The following is a 17,425-nucleotide window of genomic DNA, read 5'->3' on the forward strand; positions in this document are numbered from 1 at the left end:
ATTTATTATTTAAATTTCTATTTCCCTTTAAAATTTTGAGACAAGGTTTCATCGTGTAGCCCTGGCTGGCCTGGAATTCACTATGTAGACTAGGCTGACCTTGAATTCATAGAGATCCACCTGCCTCTGGCTCCCAAGTGCTGGGATTAGTGGTGAGCACCACCATGCCCAGCCCCACTATAAAATTTTATTGCACAATTTGTGAATATGTCACAACTCAGAGATTGAAACACACACACACACACACACACACACACACACACATCTCACAGGGATCTGCCTGCCTCTGCCCCTAAGTACTGGGTTTAAAGGTGTATGCCACCACACCTGGCAACATTCCAATACATTCCAATATATTTTTATGCAATCCATGTTAAATATTAAAGATAAACTCTGTGTAGGATGTAGAGCACCTTTAATGGAGACATTGCTGAAGGTTCTAGAACTTATTGCCTGGAATAATTCCCAACCCTGTTGCTTACTAGCTGTTTGCTCCCATTACTTAGCATGCCCAAGCTTCAACGTCTTCATCTCTAGAACAAGGATAATCGTCTGACTTCTACACTGGAGGAACTGGATCAGTTAATCCATGTAAAGTATTTAAATGATCCTGCCCTGTGGTGAACTTGTAAAATATGCTAACTATTGTTGTAGATTAACTGTTCAGCAAAGTTGACACACTCCCCACTTTGGCCAGCTCCACTGATGCTGGACTTGGTGACCTGACTTGCTTTTATAGCAGAAGTGAAGTTGCAAGTCCCTAGACATCCTGAGTTTCCACTAATGAGCCCTTCAAGCTTACGCCATGGGAAGAGAAAATGCAAGAAGGGCGCTAGACCCAAACAGGACCCACGAATGGAGCCAAGCACAGCCCACCTGAGCCTAGTGTAGTCAAAACCCAGTCACACGAATGAAAAATTCTTGGTTACCATATAACTCTGGGTTTGGGGAGTTGTTTGTTACACAGCATTCCTGTCACAAGAGCTGACAAATACAACTCCAATGGCTGTCAATGTTAATAGTTAGCATTTCTCCGGCATCTACTATGTGCCAGGCACTATGACCATTGGGACATTGAACAAGAGATTGCCAAGGGCTACAACCTTTGTCCTATAAAGGAGTCCAGAGAAGGAAGCCACACTTGACTTTTTAAAAAATTGTTTATTATTTTTATTTTATGTGTATGTGTGTATTGCCTGCATGTATGTAAGTGCACCCGTGTTGTGCAATGCCCACAGAGGACAAAAGAGGCTGTGAGATCCCTTGGAACTGGAATTACGGACAGTTGTTAGCTGCCATGTGGGTACTGGGATTCAAACTCGGGTCTTCTGCAAGAACAACCAGTATTCTTAACCGCTGAGACATCTCTCCAGGCCCAGATGGAGCTTTAAAATACTTTTTTCAACAATAAACTGTAATATTTGGAGTAAACTAAGAACTTTTGATCCTGGGCACATTTTACTTAGTGTATTTCCTGTCCCTTTAGAAGAGTTGCTGTAAATGTTTGCCAAATGAACTTTGATTACTTCTCTGTCAGAAATTACAGTATTCTTTTCTCTTAATAAATTTCTGCATAAGTAATTTAAAGTTAGTATCTTTTCTATTTGGATTATTTCTTAAAATATACTGAATCAAAATTCTAAATCGAATTTAATGTTTAAATATCAACACTGGGAATATTTACCAAATATTTGGATTTAGATGTTTCCATGCTCTCATTCAATAGGACAACAAGAAAGTAAACCATAACCTTTTTCATATTTAGAATTTTAGAAATAATTTACAATACCCTTTTCACTTTGAAGACCTTGTGAATTTTACTCTAAGAATAAGTGTTCAAAATCAGCTTTGTCTGAGATTCCCCCATTCCTACCCTTGAGTAGTTCCTTTGACAGAGGCACTATGTATAAGGATGTACCAGGCACTTTAAATGTGCTTTGCCAGGGGTGAAGGTGTGGAGATCAAGCTGAGCAGCGAAGTGTAAATGTGGAAAAAATGGATCAGACACTTATGGGCTAGAGATAGTCTGTTCATTCGTTTTCTCATGAATCACGAACATTAGCAGTTTCCAAAAGATGGATGTTACATTTTTATTAATATTCTTGGCATATTCTTGATTATTTCAACTTAGAAATTTAGTGATGCAGTTGAGCTAAATTTTAGCTTAAATGTCCTCCACCCTAATTTGACCTTCATCACAAATATAAAGAACTCTCAGTGCTCTGAGGATCCAGAAGTGTGTACCTGTGAGGGCAGATTTCAATTTAAAAGGATTATGCTCCCAAATGCCAGAGCTGCCAGCAGCAATCTATGGGAAGCTGTTTGGGGACGCTGTTCCTAAAATTATTGCTTCTAGCAGATGGCTTATCCACAAGTGAGAATGATTCAATACCTAAAATGATGAAAAAGATGGGGCTTTGGGGGTGAGCGACAGTCACAGCATCCAGCTTCTTAAAAATCTTATACTGATACAAAATCTTAACAGTGGAAACACTAATGGAAAATATTTCCTTATTTCTTCTCCCAAGTGTGGCAAATATCACAAATCATTGAGGAATTGTGAGCCACGATTGAAATAATTGTCTAAGTTTTTTCAAATGCTGTACTTTTCTATTCTCACATGGGCACTAATTTATTAATTTCCGGTTGTAATAGATTCCATGACAAATAGTTTAGGATAATGACTTGTTCTCTGCTGAATGCTGGGTAGTTTATTGAGACAGAATCACCCTAATTAAAATGCACGTAGGAAAGTATCACTGTGGCCAGGACTTCAAAGATGGTTAAGACAAATTAATATTGTTGAACCCAAGAGATCCATTACAAATTCCTCTTTATGCTTCCTCTCTTTGTTTCAAGGACACTTTACTCCCTACAGACACAACTTGTCTTTGAAGCTTCTTGTTTTCTCCTCCTGAAAGTACTTTAATTCACTGTTTAACAAATTCAGATTTATTTTTGATGTTATAATTTTTCAACCCAGCCAAATTGATACAGCCCGAATTTCCAAAAATGATGTTGAGAATGAGAAATTAGGGATTAAAAGAAAGTAAGTTGTATTTTATAAAGTAGCAGAATATGACAAGGTATCTAAATTCATGGTTTTAGATCATTCATTTGCAAAACTAAAAAAATGTTGATTATAATTTTTAAAATTAGAAATAATCTGAAGAAACAGCTATTGGAAGAGGGCAGTGCAAACATACTCTTTCAGATTCATAGTCTTGAACTGCTTTTTAATGTTTAATATAGTTAGCCTGAGGTTTTAAAATTGTGAATACTCATCATTCTTTTGAAACAAAAATAGCTGATGTCAAAAGCATTTTTCCTAACTTCATAATGTGTCATGTAGAGTAGTTCACATTTCTAGATTTTAAGACAATGTGAAAATATTGGGAAAGAGCAGACAGTAAATTACGAATTGTTTTCTAGGGCTGGAGTAATGAATGGCTCAGCTGTTAAAAGAGTTTTCTGCTCTTACAGAGGACTGGAGCTTGTCTCTCAGTACCCATGTTGGGAAGCTCATGACCCTGTAACTCTAGCACCAGGGAATCTTCTGATCTCCGTGGGCACCTGCACACACACACACACACACACACACACACACACACATTTCATGACCCTGTAACTCTAGCACCAGGGAATCGTCTGATCTCCGTGGGCACCTGCACACACACACACACACACACACACTCACACAGGTTGAAATCATGATTTTAGATACCTTGAAATCATGATTTTAGATACACAGAAATCATGATTTTAGATAACTTTGTCATATTCTGTTACTTTCTAAAATACAACTTACCTTCTTTTAATCCCTAATTTCTCATTCTCAACCTTTCATACAAGGTAAACTATAGATCTGTAATAGTGGAATATTAGAGAGGGTTTTTTGTAACAATTAGAACCTTAGTGTATGGGCAGGGACAGCTTGAATATCTAAAGGGCCAACCTGCAGTCTTGGCAAGAATGGCTTTTGTAATGCTCCAAGGTGGTAAGTATGTGTGTCTGTGAACACTTTCCTTCTGAGAGTGTGTGTTTGAGGAATATCTGATAGCCTAGGAAGATTATACCTGGATGACCAGCCCGCAAAAACAAGCAACAAAAAGACCCACCTGCATTCTTAGTTTCAACTGGGGATAGCAAGGCCATTCTGTTGCTTTCTGTTATAAACACTTACTAGTAGGTGCAACCACTGCTGAACACTGTGAATCTTCCTAGTAAGTTACTGACCTGTATCAGGTAACGAGGACCCCCAAAACTTATGTCCTTAGCTGCAGTTTGTAAAACATCAAGCAGTTGGAGATTATGTTGATTTTTATAAAACAGATCGCAATTAATAATTAGTTTGGTATGGGGAAGTAGGAGTTTTTCCAAGCTTACCCCAAAGGAGAGGGAATCAGAGATCAAGTGGGTATGGTTATGGATATTCATCTTCTTCCATGTTCATTCATTGCTCAGCATGGCAGCCGTATCTGCAAGTGACTTGTGACCATCATACTAGACAATGAAGAGCTGCAGGTTCACACCCTGCAGGAGACAGTGCTTGTTAACACAGGAGACGAAAGGAAAATGGTTTTTCCTATTGATTTGGTGGGTGACCTGATGTCTATATATTTTTTAAAAATGTATTTATTATTTTTATTTTATGTGTATGAGTGTTGTTTGCATGATTGTAAGAGTATCTGTGTCCCAAAATGCCTATGGAGGCCAGAAGAAGGTGTCAGGTCCCTTGGAACTGAAGTTATAGATGACTGTCAGCTGCTATGTGGGTGCTGGGAACCTGACCTAGGTCCTCTGCAAGAGCAGTTGGTGCTCTTAACTGCTGAGCCATTGCTTCAGCCCCAATTTTTTGTAAACGAAAATGACTATGATATTTTCAAAGTATTCTTATACCACTTTTGTGGTCGATGATGTTGTTAAGAATTATGGTAAGAAATCATTTAGCCTAAACTCTCCGCTGTATGATTTGCTTTCCCATTATTTGAATGTGGTTGTATTTAAACATTTGGTCCCCAGCTGGTGGTGCTGTTTGAGGTTTTGTAACCTTTAGGAGGTGAAGCCTTGCTGGAGAGCACAGTTGACTGGGAACAGCCTTTGAGGCTTTATGTTCTGGCCCACTCACTGTTCTCTCCCTGTTCCCTGAGGGCAGATGCAGTGTGATAAGCCAGCTTCTGCTCCTGCTGCCAGACTTGGCTTGCTTGTTGCCACGTCCTCCCAGCTACAAGGAAGTTTCCCACTGACAATCCTTTCTCTCTTATGTTTGTCATACTATTTTATCACAGCAACGAAAAGAAAATAATACACATGTAATATTGAATTAATGATGTATTATGCACATTAGAAGTCATATATTAAAAGGTCATTTTAAAGGACCAAACAGCAGATTAAAATTAATATAATTTAAAATATTATTGCCTACCTTAGTGTATGTACATATGCGTGCAAAGGCAGTCTCTCTCTTGAATAGATATTGCATTATAATCAAATACTATAATTATGTATACTCATGCATAGTCCTAATAATATAAGCAGTACTAATATTGAACTTTCATCATATACTCATTTCTGTTTTCTCCCCCTCTGACCTAATCACCCCAAATCTTGCTTCTGCTGTTTTGAGACCTGATCAAAACAGCCTATGTAGTCTAGGCTGGCCTTGAACACTTTTTTAAACATTTTATTTATTATTTTTATTTTATGTGTATGAGTGTTTTGCCTGCATGTACGTAAGTGCACCACATATATGTGATGCCCAACAGAGGCCAGAAGAGCATGCCAGATCTCTTAGAACTGGAGTTACACATGGTGGTTAACCACCATGTGGATGCTGGGAATCAAACATGGGTCCTCTGCAAGAGCAGTCAGTTGTCTTAACCACTGAGCCATCTCTCCAGCCCCGGCTTTGAACTCTTGATCCTACTTCCAACCTTGTGGTCCCTATTACTGGAATTATACACATGTGCTGGCCTGCCTGGGTCATTTTAGCAGCTCTTGTTATCCCCTCTCAATTATTTTTGTTGTTTTTTTCTGTAACAACAACAATGACAACAACAACGACAACAACAACAAATCTAAGAGCAAAGGTTTCCAGGGAGTGTATTTTAAGAATATACTAGTCAAACATTTTGCCCAAGTCTTCTTTCTGTGTAGGACCCTTTTCCTTTATATGTTAGTTTAAATTACTGTGTGTTAAGTAGTAATGTTTCAAAGTCAGACCTGAATTTGGACCCTGGACCATTTCCCAGATTTTAAAGATTTTTAACATCCCCTTGGTGAAGCTATACTGGTTTAAGTTATTTGAACTGGATCTGGAATCCTGTGAACTCTTTGAATCAGACATCTCATTGTAGTGCTAAGTTGTTAAAGGTCACAAGGGAGTGCTTAATGTTAATCTCTTTATTTACATAAATATCAATAAAGGCACCTCCCTGTGTATGACTAGTTGACCTGGATACTCCTTGTAGTTTTTTTCCCCGGATGTTTGCCAGGTAAAGTCTGCTTATATTTTATGTAAGTTTAGGTATTTCCAGATTTTGCCTTTGATTATTCAATGAGTAAAATTCGAGATAATAAAACTGCAATAATGTGTGCTGAAGAAAAGTTATCTTCTCAGTCCTGATGTAGAGTGCATAGACTCCTCCTCCAAGTTAACATTACCAACTGTGATTTGCTTTGCACATATTTCAGTGATCAATATGATCTTGAGCATTTTATGGAGTTTTGTCTAATAAAAAGGCAGGTAGTCACTTAGTAATATGTATAAAAATGAATTCCATCTCAGTTTCTCTCATAGACATATTAGCTCTAGATCTTAAAGACTGAATAATCTGGCTAAGATCAGCAGGAAAAAAAAAGATTTTAAAAAAAAAAAAGTTATAGGGGATCATGGACACATTCACAGGGATCTCTGGGAGATTTCAATCTAATCAGCAAGAAAGAACTACCAAATTTATTAGGTTTAAAGCCTGTTTGGTCAGGTTTCTCAAGCAGCAACCCCATTTCTTGGAACAAAATTTTGGTATTACTTTTCTTGTTGCTGTGATAAAAAACTGACAGAAAGCAACTTAAGGGACTGAGGGGAAGTCATGGTGGCAGGAATGAGAGGCCTGTGGTCTCATTAGCCTGCAGTAGGGAAGCACAGACAGATGACCACTGGTGTTCCCTCCTGAATTCCCCTTTCTATTCAGTCTGGAACCTCAGCCTTTGGAGTGGTGCTGCTCGCATTCAGGGTGGGTCCTGACCTTGGTTAATCTTTCTAGAAACACTGTCACAGACATTGCCGAAGATATGTCTCCAAGATGAATCTAAACCCTGCTACGTTACAATTAAGATTAATCATGCCAGCTATGCTCCAGAAGAGATTACCATTCCCCCACTTAAAAGCAATCTGTGGCCACAGGTTAAACAAGTTTTGGTGGGAGAATGATTTACACAAAGTAGTTACAACAAATTTTAAAAGAGTCTCTGCTCTTGGAGCCACGTTTCCTAAATTTAATGGTTCACTTAAGAAACCAGGAAACCGTCTCATAATCTGAATTGTTAAGTGTGGCTGACTGTAGACTGGGCCAGTGCTTTGTTCTAGTGCATCAGGCAGTCAAAATCTTCTAAAGCATACTCTGTTGTATATTTACCAATTCAATTTACAAATACAATTAGGAATAGTTAAACCTGACCTTTCAGCTGTTCCCCTACCCACCTACATTCACATGCATACTTATGTGGTTGCATTCACAGGAACACACACACACACACACACACACACACACACACACCCCAAATGGTCCCCTGAAAGTATGAAATCTTTATTTTACTATCAATTCTCTCAGATTTAATTCTTCAAATGAGGCTTCAAAATAAAATAAATCCCAATATAACCTGGTTGTATAGCTGAGCTCAAGTCCTGAGCAGTAGATAGGTGAGTTTGTAATGATTTTTAGTCAGTTTTTTCACTAACCAATCTAATTATAAGCAAAACAATATGTGGCAAAGAAATAATGGATGGGTGGTGATGAGCAGCCGCTGAAAGCAATAAACTTGTCATCCAGTATAATTTATTGTTTTATTTGATTTTAAGAAACCATTTTAGGATATATTGTGATAAATAAGTTATTGACTCTAGCCTCTTTAAAGTTTAGTCCAAACATTCTTATTTTATTTGTGCTGGCATGCCTCTTGCCTGTAAGGCATGTGTAATCTGAAATAATACTGACAGTTGCACCTGGAGGATATAAAAATAGCAAAATAAAAACTGAATTAATAGCAAGAGTACCATACATTTCCTAGCAAAACCCCCTACATTTCTTTCCTCTAACAGATTTTCTTTCTGTGGTCTGGGTATACTGCTAAGGAACAGAGCACCATATAATAACATTAATAGAATTTTTTTTTAGTTAAAAAAAAATCCTAATAATTATCACCAGAATTTATCTTTTTTAATCTTTCCACATTCTGAAAGGATATATTTTACAAACTTGATAAAATAGTCATTATTTTCAAGCTCTTCTTGATCATTTTATAAGATCAAGTGCTCTGCTCTCACATGAATGTGTGTGTGACGGTTAGAGTTCATTGTCAACTTGACAGGATCTAGAATCACCTAGGAGATCAGCCTCTAGGCACACTTGTGAAGAGTTATTCAGCCTCTGAACATGCCTGTGAGGGATTATCTTGATTAGGTTAACTGACATGGGAATACCCACACTAAAATTGGATAATCCCATTCCCAGGGCTGGGGTCCTAGACTGTATAATGAGAAAGATAGCCCAGCACAAACATTCATCACTTTCTTGTTCCTGACCTTAGATACAATATGATCAGTTGTATCTAGCTCCTGCCATCATGGCTTCCTGGCCATGATGGACTGTTCAGGAACTGTAAGCCAAAATAAACCCTCCTCCCTCCCTCCTTCCCTCCCATTTCCTTCCTTCCTTCCTTCCTTCCTTCCTTCCTTCCTTCCTTCCTTCCTTATTTGCTTTTGTCAGGGTATTATGTCACAGAGAAATAAAACTGAGACAGGCTTTCCTAGTGGGTGAGATCAATATGTTTATATACCCCATAATAGAGGATGTGTATAGACACAGACTTTCTGGTTAGAGTGCATGGTCAAGGCACTAATGAGAACCTATCTCTCAACTCACATTGTTCACCACTTCTTCCAGAGTTTATGGTAATAAATGATTTCACCAGATGCAAAGGGAAATATTAGATGGTGGTGTAAGTTTAAACAGATATGGAGATTTTCTTAAGGAAGCTGACAGACAATTTACAAGGCTTACCATCCAATGCCAGATTATCAGTTTAACATTTGATGTGCGAGTAGAGGCTACTGTTAGTTCGTGCTACAAGCATACAGCAGTGTCAGGTAGGGTTGTACAGGGCAAAAGTTTATGAAGTGCTTCTTTTTTTCTGGAGAAACTCAGAAAACTGTACAGGAACTGTGGTCTCTAAAGAATTCAAGGAGTAAGAGGATATCTGTGAAATCAATAAAAGTCTATTCTACTTTTTGGTCACTGTTTCAAATATTTCAGATAAGCAAGGTAGGAGGAAAGATTTATTTTGGGCCATAGTTTTGGAGATTTCAGTCCATGATTGTGTGGCTCTATTGTTTCTAGGTCTATGGTGAGGCAGAGCACTAGGGCAGAAGGACATGGTGAAGAAGAGCTGCTTACATTATGGTGATCAGGAAGCAGACAGAGTAACACAGGAAGGCATCATGAACATGATAAACACTTCCAGGCCACTGGCCCATGAGCTCCTTCCTCCAACTAGACCCTCCTTCCTCTTTTCCCTTATTTCCTGGTAATGCCATTGCATTGAGAGTTTATTGAGGAATCAATGCACTGATTAGATCGAGGCCTTCATGATCTATTCACCTCCCAATGGTTTGATTCATCAGCTACTGACCAATCTTCAACATGTGGACCTTTAGAGGGATAATTCATATCCTAATCCTGACTAGCAGATGTTCCTGGTGCAGGAGAGCCTCAAAACAATATAAGTAGATGTTGCTGTGGAATATGGAATGTAGAACTGTGTGGTATTAGAGATAACACTAACTTTTTATTCACTTAACAATAGGTGTGGCTGTTTGCTCTTTGTAAGGCAGTGAAGATAAAATTAGCATGACACAGCATGACATGGCTTTTGACCTTTTGAAGTTCATATATTAAGTAGAGTGACAAGATTTGAGAACATAATTACATAGTTTATTATATTGTTTAAGAATATATTGAAAAGCAGTTTTGAAATGTCACAAGAGCACAGAAAAAGAGACATCTAGCTTAGTTAAGCATTTTAAAAAGTACTTCAAAGGAAATTTTATAGAGTATATAGACATTCCTGGAAAATATGTAGGAAAAGGGAAATACTACACTCAGACGGAGCAAACTTTTTAAATTTTTTAAAATGTATTTATCATTGTTTTTTGTGGATTAGTGTTTTGCCAGTATGTATGTTGTGTGCCCTGTCATGCAATTCTTGCAGAGACCAGAAGAGGGCATTAGATCTCTGGGTACTGGAGTTAGGGACAGTTGTTAGCTATTGTGTGAGTTCTGGGAACTGAACCCTGGTCCTTTGGAAGAGCAGCTAGTGCTCTTAACTACTGCGCCCCAGAGGGAGCAATCTTTGTGGAAATACATGGCAATATAGAGCAAGGTAACTGGGAATAAATGAATTAAATTGTAGAGTCTGGTGAATAAAACGTGGAAACTAGCAGAGAGGGCTCATTTACCGTAAGTTCTTCCAATCTGTTCTAGTTTGCTTTTAATAGCTGTGACAAAACACTCTGACCAGTACCAGTTTCCATAGGAAAGGGTTTATTTGGCTTACATCTCCTGGGTTCATCAGGGAGTCCAAGGTAGGAACTCAGGGCAGGAACCGGGAGGCAGGAACTGAAGCACAGGACATGGAGGAACACTGCTTACTGGCTTGCTCCCTTGGCCCATGCTCAGCCTGATTTCTTATACAATACAGAGCAACCTGCCCAGGGGTGGCACTGCCCACAGTGGGCTGGGCTCTCCCACATTGCTCAACAATCAAGAAAATGCCCCACAGGCCAGTCCAATGGAGGCAATTCCCCAATTGAGACTCCCTCTACCCAGGTGTGTCAATTTGACAACTAAAACTATCCAGCACAAAGTCCATATTAAAAATTTCAGTTTTATTGTAGTCAAATGAACATCTATTGAAGGGCATGTCACTAACAAATCTGACTTTAAGAATCGCTCTATTTTTTGGAGGTCATGCTAGGGTGTGGAGAAGGGTGAATTCCAGAAACTAGGAGGCTATTTCAGTACCAGGAAAGCAGGGATGGAAACTAAGAGTCATGATGGTGCTTGATGATTGAGTGGCTCCAGGGCGGGTCAACAGGAGCTGAAGTTCTTCCTTCATCAACCCTTAGCCAAACTTTTTCTTCTCTTTTCTTCTAGTTCCCTTTCAAATGCAAGCTTTGCTTGTGGCATTTCATCTAATATCTACAAGATAAAGTCACTTTTGTGTCTCTTAATTTTCCCATTCAATCACCTTGCTTCTAAGCAATGAAGAGACAGATTGAGGAGTCAGGATTCTCCTTAATATAGAAAGAGAAGCGTGTGGTCTTTATATTCCTGTCACCGGGCTAACCCCTGGATTTCTCATTTCTTGAACAAATGAATATATTGTGTGCCTATTGACTTTAACACTGCACAAGCTTCATTTGAATTCTAAGCTGCTGGTGCTGGATGTTTGACTCTGAGCAAGTCAGGCAATTTTCTCTTCTCTGGAGTTATTTATAGTGACCACAGGGGGATGATGAAATAGTTACATGGATAATATTGAAAAAGCTTTGGTGTAAATGATACACGGTAAGTTTGAAACAAGAGCTTGCTGCCTTTGAGTAGGGTCCTGCTTGGTTAAAATGAAAATTGTTGTGATTAAGTTTAATACATGGACATTTGTTTGGTGTATGAGCTAAGTTCAAAAATTTGTTCAGAGACCAGGCATTTGCAGTTGACCTTCCCTTGTGTGATGGTCATAATATAAATAAGTTAAAAAGGTTAATATCTAAATAACATTAAAAATTAGAATGGAGTTTTGACAAATCGCTTGTCATCCAAATATGATATTGGATATATTTTTCATTTAAAAACACTATTTTATTTATTATTTTTATTCTATGTGTGTAAGTGTATTGCCTGCATGTGTGTAAGTGCACCCACGTCATGCAATGCCCACAGAAGCCAGAAGAAGGCATAGGATTCCCCTGGAGCTGGACTTATAGATGGTTAACTGCCAGGTGGGTGCTGGGAATTGAACCCTGGTAATTCCCTGGTCCTCTGCAAGAGCAATCAGTGCTCTTAACTGCTAAGCCATCTCTCTAGCCCTGAGGCGCTATTTCTATAAAAATGGTAATCTGTACTTGTTCCTGAATAAGTATGATTTATACATAAGGAAACTACCTGTATCCCTTCATTGTGTTTATATTTTTGGTATGATTTTGTTTCTGTTTCCTGTGCATAAAGGGTCACCCTGAAAAGGTACATATGATGGGGTTGTGAGGAATTTTCCAGGTTGAGGAGATGGCTCAGTTCAAGTGTGAGGCCTTGAGTTTGGGTACCCACCCATCACTCACATAAAAGCCACGCATACACCACCTGTAAACTAAGCACTGGGAGACAGAGACAGTCAGATTTCAGGAACTTACTATCCAGCAAGTGTAGCCAAAAGAGTGACCTCTTTAAAGACTTATTTTCTCTTGTCTCATCATAATTATATATGCTGAATATTCTATAAACATGATATCTGTTACATAACGAGTGGATACTGCTTAATATTCTTACTTTCTATAATTAAAATTGCTTCTGTCTACCGGCTTTCACTTGCCCTGCCTCTTTTAGTAGTGACTTCTTAGAGCAAGTCTTACAAATGTGACATGATCATTGAGATTATTTCAGAACAATTTTCGTTGGTGTTTACCTTTGCTTCAAAGAAGACAGCTAGCTAATTTTAGTGTCAACCTGATTCTCAACTAGAGCAATTTCAGAATACTTTGTGCTAATGAATGTATGTACAGAAATCAAACAGTGACATGCTGAGTCAGTGAAAAGAGAAGAAACCTTATGCCTTTGAAAGTTTTTTACTGAGTTAACAGCTACTTCCATTCAATAACTGTGCTGCTAGAAAAATTCACCCTGACATTCACTTAAATCAAGATGCTTCTCTTTTTTAAGAAATCATAGTTTGTGTCAAGGTAACTTCAAGTTATGTTAGATAAGTGACTGGGAGTCAAATGAATTGATTAAATATGGTTTAATACTTTTCTGTTCTATAATAATTGTAAGCATTATTTCACAGAGGAAAGAAGGAATAGAATTATGTAACAGATCAATGCAATGATTGTAAACATCTCAGAATAATTATACCCCAAACTGAAAAGTGGGCCTTGTATTTGGAAATGGAAAGTGTCTAATAGAGTTTTATGATAAGATGAGGGACCAGCAGAAGTAAATGCTACCACAGCAATGGGAGAAGGGAGAGGTAGAAAGGAAATATACATAGGCAGCTTACTTTTCTGGTGAAAACTTTTCTTAGTGGTAGTTTCAGGAACAGATAAGATGAGAATATTGTATAAAAATGCTTCTATATTTATGAGCTAAATGGAAGAAAGAGAATTTTAACCGGGCCACATAGCATAAACTTCCAGCTGGCATTTGATGTTTAGTAAGAGGAAAACAAGGGGTTAAGCCAATTTCTCTTTGACTATAAAGTCCATGTGTTTCGCTACCATTACATCCATTCATTTAATGTCATTTTTTGTGGGTGTCTAAATATTTTTATGACTGATTTTTATACATTAGGACATAGTACTCACCTTATAGTGGTTTTAGAAATGCTTACTAAAATTCATGTTGAAAAAAGGAATCAAAGCTATCTTGGAATATGAATGTCACGATTTTCCAGTGCAACATTTGTTTGCAACTGCCTTGTTTACTAAGGCACCCGCAGTAAACTCTGTTAAAGAATATCCTAACTCCTGCCCTAAATATCTGCCTCTGCAAATAAATCCTCAGAAGGAATCACTTCCTTTGGTGGTCTTAGGGCATATATGCACCCGTGCTGATAGTCACATAGGCTGTAACTTACCCGCCCCCCCCCATACTGTGACAGTTAAAGAATAACATAGGGAAACTTACAAAAAGTGTGAAAGAACTAGACTGGGGGTTTAAGTTCTTAGGGAAGACATTCCACTTCAGTGCACCACTATGAATAAACTTTCCCAATTTCTTCCCATGAATTTCTTGGTGCCTTCTTTGTAGCTGGTACTGTGCTTCAGTTTCCCATAACACCGTTGCATCGTTCCTGCCAAACCCACAGATGAAGAGTAAGAAGAGAGAAAGGGAGAAAACTAGAGGTAAGCCTGGTGACTAGATAGGTGCCTCTAGGACTTCAGAAAGGATAGGAAGGTGAAAATACAGAAAAAAGACAGGTGAAAAACTTTATCTCTTATATTGTTCTTTCAATTTATTGTTTATTTGTTGTTTCTCATTCATTTTTCTTCAAAGCTGGTTTTTGGCCTATTGACTATGGAAGGAACAGAACTAAACTTCAAATGAATGGAATCCCCCTAGTTTATGTAACTCATGCAGGACTTTGTCTTGGGAAAACTGTATGTTACATTCCTGATTAGAATTAAATTTCTAAATCAAATGCTTCCATCGAAATGATCATTTTACTATGATTCAATAAAATTAATATATTATATTCTTAAACATTTGTATTTCACATTTCATTATTAATAATACTACATTCTAATATAAGTAAGTGAATATGACTTCTAGTTATGAAGGAACAACATCACCAAATTTATTGCACGCATCTGAAACACCTAAAAAACCTGGACAGAAATTTGTAAATAAAACCCCTTTTTAGACATCTTCCTATCAGCAGTCCAAAACTCAGGTCTAATAGAAGACAAGGAAACAGAATATTCCTCGGCACCCCGCTCCAGGATCCAGACCTACTCTGCTGAATTCACAGTTTTGACACTGCTGCAGAGGAGAGCATCCTGAGAAGAGTTGGAAGTCTTCATGACTTGGAAACAGAAATAGAAGATTTTCCCACACAAACTAAAAGCAGAGATAACTCATTGCCAGCAAATTTTTCCATGAGAGTTCTTAAATAAAGTTTTCAAGATGAAGGAAAGTTGTAACAGAAATTGGGTCTACATAAATGAATGTATAAAAATCAGGAAAATCTAAATGTGTAAACATAGATTATTTTTTCAGTTAAAACACTTTAAAAGTTATTGACAGTTTATTAAAAAGAATTAATGCATTGTGGAGCTTACAAGATAAGTAGTAATAAAATATGTAATGGAGTAAGGTGTGGATACAGAAATAAGGGCAAATTGTATATTCTGTCTCTATTTGAAGAGGAGTAGTATCACTTGAAGGAAGACTGATAAGCTTTAGAAGCTTATATTTTAAAACTTAGAAAAATGCCTAACGAAAACAACAAAAATATGTAATGATCCAATGGTAAAGATTAATAGAAATTATAAGAGCTATAAAATCATAAAAGAAGGAGTAATATAAACAAAATAAATACTAATAAAGTAGAAAGTAACAAAATCATAGCACTAGTTGAATTAAATGCAAATGTACTGCATTTTCAAAACAAGAGAATTTCAAAGTGGAAAAAAATACATAGCTACAATAAAGCCATTAAAAAGACATAAATTAAAGTTCAAGGATGGAAAAATATGTGATAGGAACTCCTGGCATAAGAAATCTGAAGTAATTTTTACAATATGACAAAATGAATTTTAGGATAGGGCTGAATGTGTTGGTGGACACATGTAATCCAGTTACTTTCTATGACTGAGGCAGGAGCATCATGAGTTTGAGGACAGTATGAGCTGCATAGTAAAACCCTATCTCAAAACTGAAATAAAAACTAATCAGAATAAGAGATATCATCATAGAGATGAACATTCTGTAATGTGAAGGGGATCGATACATCAAGAAGACATACAATCTTAAGTGTGTAGACAGACGGCAATGGAACTTTATAATAGAGCAAGAAGTAACAGAACTGGAAGAAGAAACAGGCAACATTTTCATACTCCATTCTCTTTTCACAGTAATTGATAGTTTCCTAGATTACCTTGTTTCCTGATAATATATTGTACATGAGTCCTACAACTAGAATTTAGTTAATATCTTCTTAGAATTAGAGTAATCCCTTTGGGTAGGGGAAGGGAGGTGGCAGGGGATGATCAAAGAAGTAAAACATCATTATCATAATGTCAAAAGCATCTGATCTACAGAAGTTAAAAAACATCAATTGCTAGCCTTAATTCCTGGCTTGAGCTATTGATGAAATCTCTTTACTTTTCCTTCACGTTCCATATCATGGTTTTGGAGAAAGATGGTGGGTTATCAGCTTTTGTTTTCTTTCTTATGTATAAAATGTTCCATGTTTCTTTTAGGTGCTACACTATTTTATAACATAATAGTTATTTCTATAATTATATTTTCATTTAGTTCAAAATATGTTTTAGGAGCTGTAGCTGTGGCTTAGTGAGTAAGCTAAGTCACTTGCGTAAGCTACTTGCGTAGCTTTCAAATACTTTTTATTCTCGAGTCATCTGATTTGACTCATGTTATTCAAATGTGTGTCATTTAATTCAAAATATTTGATTTTCCAGCTAAATTTCTCCTACTAGTTCCTAGTTTAATTCTATAATCTACAAATACACATCACATTGTTTCTACTCTTTTAAACTTACGGTGTATTTTATGTCCTCCAACATAGTTTATCCTGGCGATGCTTCCATGTGAACTTGAGAAGAATGAAAATTCAGCTGATTTTGAAGAAAGGATTCCACAGCTGTCAATTAGATGGAGATCATTGATGGTGCTGTTCAAGTCCGCTCCATCCTTATTGATTTTCTGTCCACTTCACCTATCAGTTATAGACAAGGAGGGTGTTTTAATCTGCAGCTATCATCATGAACTTGCTTATTTTTTCTTTTAGCCTTACCAGTTTTTGTTTCATGCATTTGGTGTCCTCTTGTTTGGTGCAAAACCCCATAATTGCTGTGCCTTCCTGAAGACCTGATTTCTTCAGTGTTATGCTCCGTCCCTTTTAGTGCTCATAATTTTATTCATTTTCAAGTCTGTTTTGTCTGAAATTAAAATTTCCTTTTCATTTTTCTTTTGATTTTATTTATATCATCTATTCTACTTCTGCCTTCCTTTACGTTGATCTTAAGAGAATCTTTATGTTTGAAATGGGTTTATTTCATAATGCAAATGGTTGGCTTTTTCAATTATGAAAAATTGTATCTTTTAATTGATATATTTAGAATGTTCCCATTTAAAGTTATTAGGAATAGGCATGAAATGTAATCCACTGTATTTTCAAGTCTATTGCTTCTTTT

The 17,425-nt window shown here is 37.2% G+C and overlaps 1 long non-coding RNA gene across 1 annotated transcript; it reads left to right on the plus strand.

The window, feature by feature from the left end:
• Positions 1 to 14,282: 14,282 nt before the first annotated feature.
• LOC115069570 lies at positions 14,283 to 17,199 on the plus strand. Its single transcript, XR_003848822.1, has 2 exons — positions 14,283 to 14,392; positions 16,798 to 17,199. It is a non-coding gene; the product is annotated as an uncharacterized LOC115069570 (long non-coding RNA).
• The last annotated feature ends 226 nt before the right edge of the window (positions 17,200 to 17,425 follow it).

This window comes from Nannospalax galili, unplaced genomic scaffold (assembly GCF_000622305.1).
Source record: "Nannospalax galili isolate Female #2095 unplaced genomic scaffold, S.galili_v1.0 scaffold273, whole genome shotgun sequence".
Taxonomy (NCBI): domain Eukaryota; kingdom Metazoa; phylum Chordata; class Mammalia; order Rodentia; family Spalacidae; genus Nannospalax; species Nannospalax galili.